This window comes from Mustelus asterias, chromosome 23 (genome assembly GCF_964213995.1).
Source record: "Mustelus asterias chromosome 23, sMusAst1.hap1.1, whole genome shotgun sequence".
NCBI classification, from domain to species: Eukaryota; Metazoa; Chordata; class Chondrichthyes; order Carcharhiniformes; family Triakidae; genus Mustelus; species Mustelus asterias.
Genome location: NC_135823.1, coordinates 20955181 through 20966417, shown reverse-complemented (window position 1 = coordinate 20966417; position 11237 = coordinate 20955181). Strand labels below are relative to the sequence as shown.

The window sequence follows — 11237 nt, the reverse complement described above, 5'->3', positions numbered from 1 at the left end:
TCATTCCTGGGCTCGATAATCACATTTAAATAAGATTAAAAACAGATTTAAATCACTTACCTGCCATCCTGCCAGTTTCCAGCACGGTCCCGACTGCGCCTGCTCTCTGGTTGTGGGAGACACGCATGCATTGGGAACGCATACGCAAATCCTGCAAAATGGCCGACATGCGCATCTCCCAACCCGACGCGGCAAAAACGTGCGCGTCGCGATAGGAGAATCGGGCCCATTAAGTCCACTTTCCCACCTTATCTCTGTAAATCTTAATTCCCCGACTGATTAAAAACCTATCGATCTCGGCATTGAAAATGTTCAAGGACTCGGCCTTAAGGATGAAAGAGAATCGTTGGAAACCTCCAAACTCGCCCGCAGCTGGGATTCTCCAGTCCCGCTGCAGTGAAGTTTGCTGAGCGCCAAATTCTCCGTTCTCGCTGGCAGCGATGGCAGGACAAATGAGAGCGGAGCATCCCGGCCAATAACCAACGCTCAACTCAGTGCCTTTGTACAGAGAAGAAGTTAAAGTTTATTTGTTCGTGTCACAAGTAGGCTCACATTAACACTGCAATTAAGTAACTGTGAAAATCCTGTGAAAATAGTGGGAATTATTCCCCTATTGTCTTCTTCAAAATGGCGTCTTGGGATCTCTTGCAGCTACCTGAGAGAACAGACAGACTCTCAGTGTAATAACTGACCTGAGAATGGTACGTCAACAGTGCAGCACTCCCTGAGTGTCGTACTTGAGGATCAGCCTAGATTTTTGTGCTTTTGAACTTACAACTTTCTGCTCCTGAGGTATTAATATTTTATTTGGCGGCTATTGTCGCTCTTCACTCAGATTACAGCTAAGAATAATATTTCTGACACAATAAAAGAATGACATAATTTTTTTTTTTAAAGGTTTATTTATTAGTATCACAAGTAGGCTTACATTAACACTGCAATGAAGTTACTGTGAAAATCCCCTAGTCGCCACACTCTAGGGCCTGTTCGGATACACTGAGGGAGAATTTAGCACGGCCAATGCACCTAACCAGCACGTCTTTTGGACTGTGGGAGGAAATCCGGGAGAAACCCATGCAGACACGGGGAGAACATGCAAACTTCACACAGACGGTACGGTAGCACAGTGGTTAGCACTGCTGCTTCACAGCTCCAGGGACCTGGGTTCGATTCCCGGCTTGGGTCACTGTCTGTGTGGAGTTTGCACATTCTCCTCGTGTCTGCGTGGGCTTCCTCCGGGTGCTCCGGTTTCCTCCCACAGTCCAAAGATGTGCGGGTTAGGTTGATTGGCCATGCTAAAATTGCCCCTTAGTGTCCTGAGATGTGTAGGTTAGAGGGATTAGCGGGTAAATATGTAGGGATATGGGGGTAGGGCCTGGGTGGGATTGTGGTTGGTGCAGACTCGATGGGCCGAATGGCCTCCTTCTGCACTGTAGGGTTTCTATGATTCAGACAATGACCCCAAGCTGGGAATCAAACCTGGGTCCCTGGCACTGTGAGGCAGCAGTGCTAACCACTGTGTCACCGTGCTGATTTTGAGTTTGTCTTCCAAGCACGTTATTTTATCCCTGCTTTGCAAAACTGTACGTGTTGGATCGCAGGCTGGAGGCTGCTGTAACGTTACATTAAGTGTGAAGCTGGTAACAGCACTGCAAGAATTATTTACTGGTTCCAGTGAATTGGACTCAGTTTCTGGAGCAGACTAAATGTCAAATATTAGAAGGAGAGGATGGAAACCAAACAGACTGGTGTCTTAGCTCATGTTCAAAAGAAAATGAATAGTAACTAAATCCTGAGGTGTGGAATACCTGAAGCAGTTGGAGTTTTCCCAATCCTGAGCTTTCTTATAAGTCTGTTCGTGTGTCTATAAATGGGGCTGAACAGTTTAAATTATTAATAATGTTAATTTTCACTCTCCTGAGTGAGGCAAAGAGTTCGGGCTAGGTTTGCATCCTCAAGGCAGGTAGCAAGACTTGGGAAAATTCCTGGCCTGGCCTACCCACCTCCTCGGGAGAAAGTGCCCACAAGGATGAGATATTCATTGTGGGAGGTGGGTGTAGGCTGCGGTCGGGTATGCCAATCCAGGCGACAGTTCGGAGATAGCCACAATATACTTAATACTTAACATACTATACTTAATAGGATGGAGGGTTATAGGTAGGCCTAAAAGGTAGGGATATGTTCGGCACAACTTGTGGGGCCGAAGGGCCTGTTTTGTGCTGTAGTTTTCTATGTTTCTATGTTTCTAATGGCTACCAGGTGTGGCGATAGGCTAAAAATGCTTCAGTAAAGCAGGGCTTAATCCCAGTTATGTTCAAAATAAGAAGGCTGTCAGTCCCTTGAACATCACAATTGCCTCATACCTCACCTATTCTCCGTATCCCCCCATCCACTCCCTGTGGTCCTCATGCCCCATGCGAAGGTATGATACTTCCATGCCCATTCACCCAATACACACCATTTAGAAACAATGAACCCTATAGTGACAGTGGGATGTGTAAAAAAAAAGCTTTAAAAAAATAGCCATTCATTACGATCATTCATACAATTTAGGAGCAGCCCCTTGAGTCTGCTCCGCCATTCAACAAGATCATTGCTGCTCAGATTGTCACCTCACCCCACATTCCTGCCAATTTCTGATAACCTTTCACCTCTTTGTGAATCAAGAATCTATCTAGCTCTGCCTTAGAAACTGGTAACTTTCCACTTTCTTAAAAAAAACCTCTTTTACTACAGGTCAATAATAGTGTCATTCATCCCAACCCTTTAAAATATCCAGGGCCAAAATTGCAAGCATTTGAAACCTCTTTATCTTGTGTAAGTAAGCATTGTGCAATTGACAGAAGGGATCAAAGAGCCAGAGCTGTCTCTTTATTCTTTCATGAGAGTATCACTGGCTGGGCCAGCATTTATTGCTACTCCTAATTGCCCTTGAACTGAGTGGCTTACTCGGCCATTTCAGAGGGCAGTGAAGAGTCAACCACGTTGCGGGGTCTGGAGTCACACGTAGGCCAGACCACGTAAGGACTGTGTAAGGTTAAAATATGACATTATAGCCAGTTTTGAAATGGCAGCGCTGGCATCAAGTCAGCCATACACACTTAATAATGTCAGAATCTGCCTGTTCTGGATGCTGCCTACACGCGTCAGGTTTATGCGCACAAACCCCTTTTACCAAGATGGTGTCTTTCCCGTCGAAAGTCTGTGCTTGCACCTCGGACCCTATATTTGCTTATTAAATGGCCATGTAGCATCTAAACTTTGGCCCATTTTAGTACTCAATGGGTGGAATTTCTCGTCCCGCCCACCACGGGAATCATAGCGAGTGGGACAGGACCATGCAAATGCCTGTTGACCTCGGACAGGTTTTTTTTGGTCTTGGGGCGAGAACAGCCGGTGATTTCGACACTTAAGGGCAACGGGGCAGTATTCCACCAATGGTTCTTGTGAGCATTTGGTTTGGTAAATGTTCACTGACATCCTTCAGGGAAGTCAATCTGCCACCTCTGCTTGGTCTGAGCTTCACTTTACTCCAGTCCCAAGCTACATGATTGGTGGAAAGAGACCTTTAACCTGCTAACCTGGCAGAGTTAACCTTCACCTATTCTCTCGAGACAATGCGTGGTTAGCACTGCTGCCTCACAGCTCCAGGGACCTGGGTTCGATTCCCGGTTTGGGGTCACTGCCTGTGTGGAGTTTGCACGTTCTCTCCGTGTCTGATTGGGTTTCCTCCGGATGCTCCGGTTTACTCCCACAGTCCAACGATGTGCAGGTTGATTGGCCATGCTAAATTCTCCCTTACAGACCCGGGATGTGGGGGTTAGAGGAATTAGCAGGGTAAATATGTGGGTTACGAGGATAGGGTCTAGGTGGGATTGTTGTCGGTGCAGACTCAATGGGCCGAATGGCCTCCTTCTGCACTGTAGGGATTCTATGAACGTGATTTGTGCTGCATTGAAAAGGACAGATCTACACCGGGTGATGGGGGCGAAATCAGCCCCATCACATTACTGCCCAGGCAGAGTGGAAGACGCTTCCCCCATTGTCACTAAAGCCACTCTGACACGACTTTGCAAGCTTGTTTCACTAGTGGGGGAGTCTCGAACAAGGGACATAGCTACAAGATAAAGGGCCGATCATTTAAAACTGAGGTGTGTAGAAATTCCTTCCTGCAGAGGGTGGTGAATCTCTGGAATTCTGTGCCCCAAAAGGTAGTGGAAGCTGGATCATTAAATGTATTTAAAGTAGAGGTGGATAAATATTTGATAGATTAAGGAGTAGAGGGCTAAGGGGAAATGTACAGAAAAGGAGTTGAGGCCATAGACCAGCCATGATCGTATTGAATAGCGGGGCAGGCTTGAAGGGCCTGGTGGCCCCCTCCTGCTTCTATTTCCTGTATGTCGCAAGCTCAAGACTTGGGGGAGGGAATCTTACCATTGCACCCTGCCAGCTGATGGGCTGGGCAAGCCGGTAAGATCAGGTTCGTGCCTGATTTCTCGCCTCTCGTGACCTTACCGGTACCGGATATCCATCACAATCACCTCCTGCCTATTTCAGGCGAGAGGCTGAATAATGTATCTTCAGATCTTGTCATTTACATTGAATTAATGAACCTGGGACAGAATCATCCAGGCTGACTTGCCTGTGTGACCTCGCCAGGATAGTCGGGGTCGGGGTCGGGGGGGGGGGGGGGGGTGCACTACCACTCTGCAGGTGATCGGTGGGGAGGGAAGGGGAGGAACTGTCTGGCTGGCGGGGGTGCAATATTTCCAGGTGACGTGGAGCTCGTGATCAGCCGCATGCTCCTGCGATAGTTGGGGAGGGGGATCGCTGGGCCAAGGCCAGCTGCAGTCGCAGAGGCCTGACAGGTCTCTCTGTCTCAGAGAGAATCTAAGAATCTTAGAATGCCTGCAGTGCAGAAGGAGGCCATTCGGCCCATCAAGCCTGCACCGACCACAATCCCACCCAGGCCCCTATTCCCATAACCCCACATATTTACCCTGCTAATCTCCCTGACACTAGAGTCAATTTAGCATGGCCAATCCACCTAACCCGCACATCTTTGGACTGTGGGAGGAAACCGGAGCACCCGGAGGAAACCCACGCAGACTCGGGGAGAATGTGCAAACTCTACACAGACAGTGACCCGAGGTCGGAATTGAACCCGGGTCTCTGGTGCTGTGAGGCAGTAGTGCTTACCACTGTGCCACCGTGCCACTCACCTCTCGCTCTTTCTCCTCTCTAGCTATAGCTGTGTACTTACTGTATTCCAATCTGACCCATAGAGCTGGACGAGGTATTGCTGCTACCGTACCTTTCACTGACTCAATGGATCATATTCCATATTCCACCTGCCCCTTTGCAATGCCAACTATTACAGAGCTGTACCAACCTTGTGTGTTTCTTTAGACTGTCCTTTACCCCCTGTATCTTCGCTGCCTGTGTGTTTTGTTTCAGCTTCCACTTTCTTGTGGAGAGTTTTGTAATCCAGTCCACGATGGTCCATCTGCTTTGCTCATCGTCACTATTCTATCAGCTCCAGACACTTGGCTGTCCTTCAGGGCTTTTTGCCAGTCTGGGCCTTTGGGCACACATTTCGTTCAGTGCAGTTTTTACAACAGATGGTATTCTTTCCCAAATTGGTTCCGCTCTCTGTTTGAAACCGTCTCTGTTCAAACTTGTTCAAACACACTGGAGTCCTCGTGGGGACAACCTACCGGCCATTTGGGAGAGCTCTTATTTCCACGTTTCTGTCTCCAACACATGCCCTTAACCTTGTCCTGTACAGTCAGAGCCATAATGTGCACCTCTCAGCACTCTGGAATCAATACATTCAGCCCTGTTGTGTGTTCTCACCAAAATATAATTAACCATATTTCTTTACAATACCAAGTGTAGCCTCCTTCTTCACAGTGCCCTCCTCTTTGGGGACGATCTTGCCAGCGCGTCATGCCGGTTGATTGGTGTGGCAGTGCCCGCGATCAACAGGGCAGTGTGGGGGGGGGGGGAGTGGGATTGGGGCCAGCGATCAGCTGGGAAGGGGCATCGGGCCCTGCGATCAGGGGAGTGGTGACGTAAGCGGGGCAGTGATTGGGGCCAGCGATCAGGGAGGGGGCGATGTCAGAAGGGGGCGATTGGGAGGCAATATCCAGTGGTGGGGGATGGTCTAATTCGGGGGGAGATGTCCAGGGAGGGAGGTGGTCCAATTCAGGGGAAGATGCCCAGGGAGTGGGGGCGATGATCGGGGGTGTGGGTGGGGAAGATGCAACGTCCAGGAGAGTGGGAGAGTGAGAGATCTCCCAGTGTACTTTTGACACAGTGCACTGAGAGATCGAGGCACATGCGCAATACCACCCCTACAGTTCAGCAGCTGGCTTCCCAGTGTGAAGAGACTCCGTCCACTCCCCCTACTGGCAAGAATCACACTCTGCCTCTTTATTTTCTAATATGATTGCGTCTGGGAGTTCATCCAAAAATGGCACAATTCTCTGCCATTTTCATGCTCATTCGGCACTTAGAATTTCTTTTTTAAACTCTCCTATAACATTTCATTTATCCAGACTGAATATTTCACGCCAGCTATGTGTTGCCTCCCTTCCTTATTTTCATATTAAAGCCTCCCACCAACCTCTCATGTTTAGAGATGGCTAATCTTTGGCGGGATTTCCCAGCCCTTTCCATCAGTGGGATCTTCTAGTCTGGCCGAAGGTGACTCCATGCGTACCAAAATACCCCCAGGTCCCTCTGCTCCTCACTCCCTTTCGAACTGTGCCCTTTCCTTTCTATTGTCTCTCCTTGATCTTCCTACCAAAATGTATCACTTCAGACTTCAAATTACATCTGCCGTGTGTCTGCCTGTTCCACCAGTCTGGCTCTGTGACTTTGAGGTCCTTTGCTGTCCTCCTCAGTTGCCAATACTTGCAAGTATTATCTCATCTTCAAATTTTGAAATGATAACCAAGTCTAAGTGATTAATATTTATGAAGAAAACAGTGATTTTAGTACCTATCCCTGGGGAAACCCCACTGTGTATCTTCTTCCAGTCCGAATAAAAACAACAAGTCGCTTCTATTCCTGTGTTTCCTGTCACTCAGCTGGCTTCATATCCATGCTGCCACTATCCCTTTTATTCCATGGATTTTTACTTTGCTGACAAGCCTGTTTTGTGGCACTTTATCAAATGTCTTCTGGAAATCCCTATATACCACATCAACCATATTGCCCTCATCAACCCTCTCTGTTACCTCAGCAGAAAAAGCACAATCAAGTTGGCTAAACACAATGTGCCTTTAACAAAGCATTGCTGGCTTTCAATTATGAATCCACGCTTATCGAAATGACCGTTTTTTAAAATTCATTCATGGAACATGGGCGTTGCTGACTATTGCCCATTTATTGCCCATCCCTAGTTGCCCTTGAGAAGGTGGTGGTGAGCTGCCTTCTTGAATCGCTGCAGTCCATGTGCTGTGGGTTGACCCAGCGACTGTGAAGAAACGCCGATATATTTCCAAGTCAGGATGGTGAGTGACTTGGAGGGGAACTTGCAGGTGGTGGTGTTCCCATTTATCTGCCGCCCTTGTTCTTCTAGATGGAAGTGGTCGTGGGTTTGGAAGGTGCTGCCTAAGGATCTTTGGTGAATTGCTGCAGTGCATCTTGTAGATAGTACACACTGCTGCTACTGAGTGTCGGTGGTGGAGGGAGTGGGTGTTTGTACATGTGGTGCCAATCAAGCGGGCTGCTTTGTCCTGGATGGTGTTGAGCTTCTCGAGTGTTGTTGGAGCTGCACCCATCCAGGGAAGTGGGGAGTATTCCATCACACTCCTGTGTTGTGCCTTGTTCCTGCTTATCATTCCTGAAAGGTTCCTCAGTGCCGAGGTTAAACTGACTGCTCTGCAGTTGCTGGGTTTCGTTTTACATCCTCCTTTTGAACAGGGTTGTAACATTTGCAGTTCTGCCCATCCTATTTGTTGAAGAATGTGTGGGCACAGTGCTGATTTGCACTATTTTCTGAACAATTTAATGTACTTTTTATGAGTAAAACCAAAGTGTTTCAAGTTGGTAAACAAAAGGTTGAATTGTGAGATTTTCCAATCATCAAATGATGTGCCCGCTTCAGCCTTTCTTAGCTCCTGGATTGCTCCAGCTGTAATAGTTCACTCCGCAGTGCCAGACGCTGTCTTGAGAATAGTGCAAGTTAATGAATGGACTGCTGAGTCTGAAGCAGACTTCTAATAGCACTCCGTTCTGCAGCATGATCTTAATCTCAAGACATTAGATTCAGCAGATTCCGAGTGAAACGGCTGCCTGTGCAGGCAACGTGAAAGCAGAACGCAATTAGAATCATAGAATCCCTACAGTGCAGAAGGAGGCCATTTGGCCCACCGATCCTACACTGATAACAATCCCACTCACTCCCTATCTCTGTAACCCTATGTATTTACACTGCTAGTCTCCCTGACACTGAGGGACAATTTAGCATGGCCAATCCACCTAGCCCACACATCTTTGGAGTGTGGGAGGAAACCAGAGCACCCGGAGGAAACCTACACAGACACGGGGAGAACGTGCAAACTCCACACAGACAGTGGACAAAATGGAATTGAACCTGGGTCCCTGGTGCTGTGAGGCAGCAGTGCTAACCACTGTGCCACCGTGTCACTCTCCGCTGCTTCAACAGAACGTGGGGTCAAAGGGGAGGAGTCCTAATTTAAAGGCCAATGGGTGTGTGTGCCTGTGACTGTGAGAGTGCAGCTCAAGCACCAGACCTGGCCAAAGAGGCTGAAAACTGCTACCCTGGTGCCTAGGCCCAGACAGGTGTCAGCCTCAGTTCCAACAGGGAAGAGCTGTCTCATGACCTCCTCTGTACCGGAAGAATTCAGGAAACAAAATGACTAGTCCACGGCTTTTGTGGCCCCACAGCAGTAACCGACCATTTCTCTCTCAGTACCTGAACGTGTGGGTGGAGGTCACAGGAGTCTCCATTTTAAAACTGAGAGCCACTAATCTGACTTCTGGTCTAAACCGGCTCTACTGCTGGACTCTGATTGGAACTATGGCGGGACCGTGCCATAAAGGCCAAGGACATTTTGTCTCCTCTTATTTTATCCAATTGGAGCAGACATTCCATTGTCCTGTCTCCCCTCCCCCACCCAGGAGGACCACAAACCGCAATGCCACGAGTTAAACATCACCCAGTGGGATGGTGGATGGCTGAAATTCACTTTCATGAATAAACCCGTTGCTTTGTACAAAGCCTGGGCCAACTCCACAGCTTTTTCTAAAGAGGTTTTGTTCTCAACAAGTAACTGCATTACAAGGCTGTTTATCCCGCAGACCAAATGGTCTCTTAACATCTCCCCCAAAGCTGAGCCAAATTCGCAGTTCTCTGCTAACCTTCTCAATCTGGCCATGAAACCAGAGACAGTTTCCCCTGGCTCCCAGACTGCTGAATGAAATTTATACCTCAGCTTGACAATTCTTGGTCGGGGGTTAAAATAATTTTAGATCATTTCGACTATCTGGTCAAAAGTGTGTCTGGATCATCAGGCACATTAGACACTTCATTTGGCTGTCAATTTGTGTGCCACAGACTGTGAGTAGAATCACTTTTTTTTCCACAGCAATCTCATTAGCTATAAAGAAATTATGCAGCCTTTTGACATATTACCCCTCAATTTTCCACTTCTGGGTCAAACGACTCAATCTTTCCAATTAAAGGCATTTTTATGGCATGTGTACCTGTCTCTTTGAAGTTTCAACGCTTACTCCCTTCCCCCTCTAGCTGTGCAATGAGATCTCCCGACAACTAACAAAATTTATCCTCGTCGCCAGTGTAGTGTATTCAATAACTTATATTCAATAACCTGAAGCCACAACTCATATAGGGTCTGACAGAACTACAATACACATCAACTCTCCACTCTTCCCTGGTTCCACATGAGGTTCCTCACCAACCCAGGACATGCACCCTTGTTCCTGATTGGCTCAGCCTCTTGCGTGGGCTCTCCATAGGGTCCAATCTAATCATGTGGCCCTGATGCACATCAATTTAGATACGAGGCTCGTAGCTCAGTAAATGAAGGCTTTTATTTACTATTAATGAAGCTATCAGAACTTATGTACACTATCCCAGACTGAAGGGGTCCCGGCCAGAGCAGGGACTCTTATACCTCTCCCAGGAGGCGGAGCCCGACTGGGATGTGCCACAACACTATCATACAAAGGTGTAACAACCCCACCCTAACCCAACAGCAACAATAGCACAATCCAACAGTAACATATGTACATCCTTGTAGTCCTGGCCAGCCCCTGGCTCAGCACTATCCAGTGGGAACCAACGATGGTTCACCACAGGCCCTCAAGGATCGCCCCCTTAAAGGTGCCACGTTTCCACAATCATATTATATTTAAATACAAACATGTTCTCCAGTGAATTCAGAGAAGCAGAAATTAAAAGTTGCCACTTCCATCGCCTCTGCAGTTTCCTTATTAACATCTTCGCAAGTATCAAATTGAAATATTGCAGCACTGAATTCTTCTTGCCTGTATTTGTGATAATGCCATTTATAAAGCACTCTCATCCTTATACAACCTTACAGTGCTCTGACACAAATAATGTCAACCCTATAGGCTTCAGTCAGGATAAATTAATGCCACAATATCTGTTTTACTCAAATGGATCCAAGAAACTGCACATGAACCTTTAGCTCATTCAGAACAGAATGCATCTTACAGACAAAACCTATAAGCGTGACTTCTCACATTGGGACTGATTTGATTATGTCTATAGGGTTTATTTATTTATTAGTGTCACAAGGGAAGGCAATGGCCCAGTGATATTATCACTAGACTATTAACCCAGAAACTCAGCTAATGTTCTGGGGACCCGGGTTCGAATCCCGCCACAGCAGGTGGTGGAATTTGAAATCAGTAAAGAATACCTGGAATTAAGAATCTACTGATGACCATGAAACCATTGTCGATTGTCGGAAAAGCCCATCTGGTTCACTAATGTCCTTTAGGGAAGGAAATCTGCCGTCCTTACCCGATCTGGCCTACATGTGACCCAAGAGCTACAGCAATATGGTTGACTCTGAACTGCCCTCTGAAATGGCCCAGCAAGCCACTCATTTCAAGGGTAATTAGGGATCGGCAATAAATGCTGGCCAGCGAGCGACGCCCACATCCCACAAATGAATAAAAAATAAAAAGTAGGCTTACGTTAACACAGCAATTAG

General features: G+C 47.4%; 1 protein-coding gene across 2 annotated transcripts in view; it reads left to right on the top strand.

The window, feature by feature from the left end:
* Positions 1–11237, top strand: part of tex2l (testis expressed 2, like) — a 109107-nt gene that overhangs the window by 52805 nt on the left and 45065 nt on the right. The window lies entirely within an intron of this gene.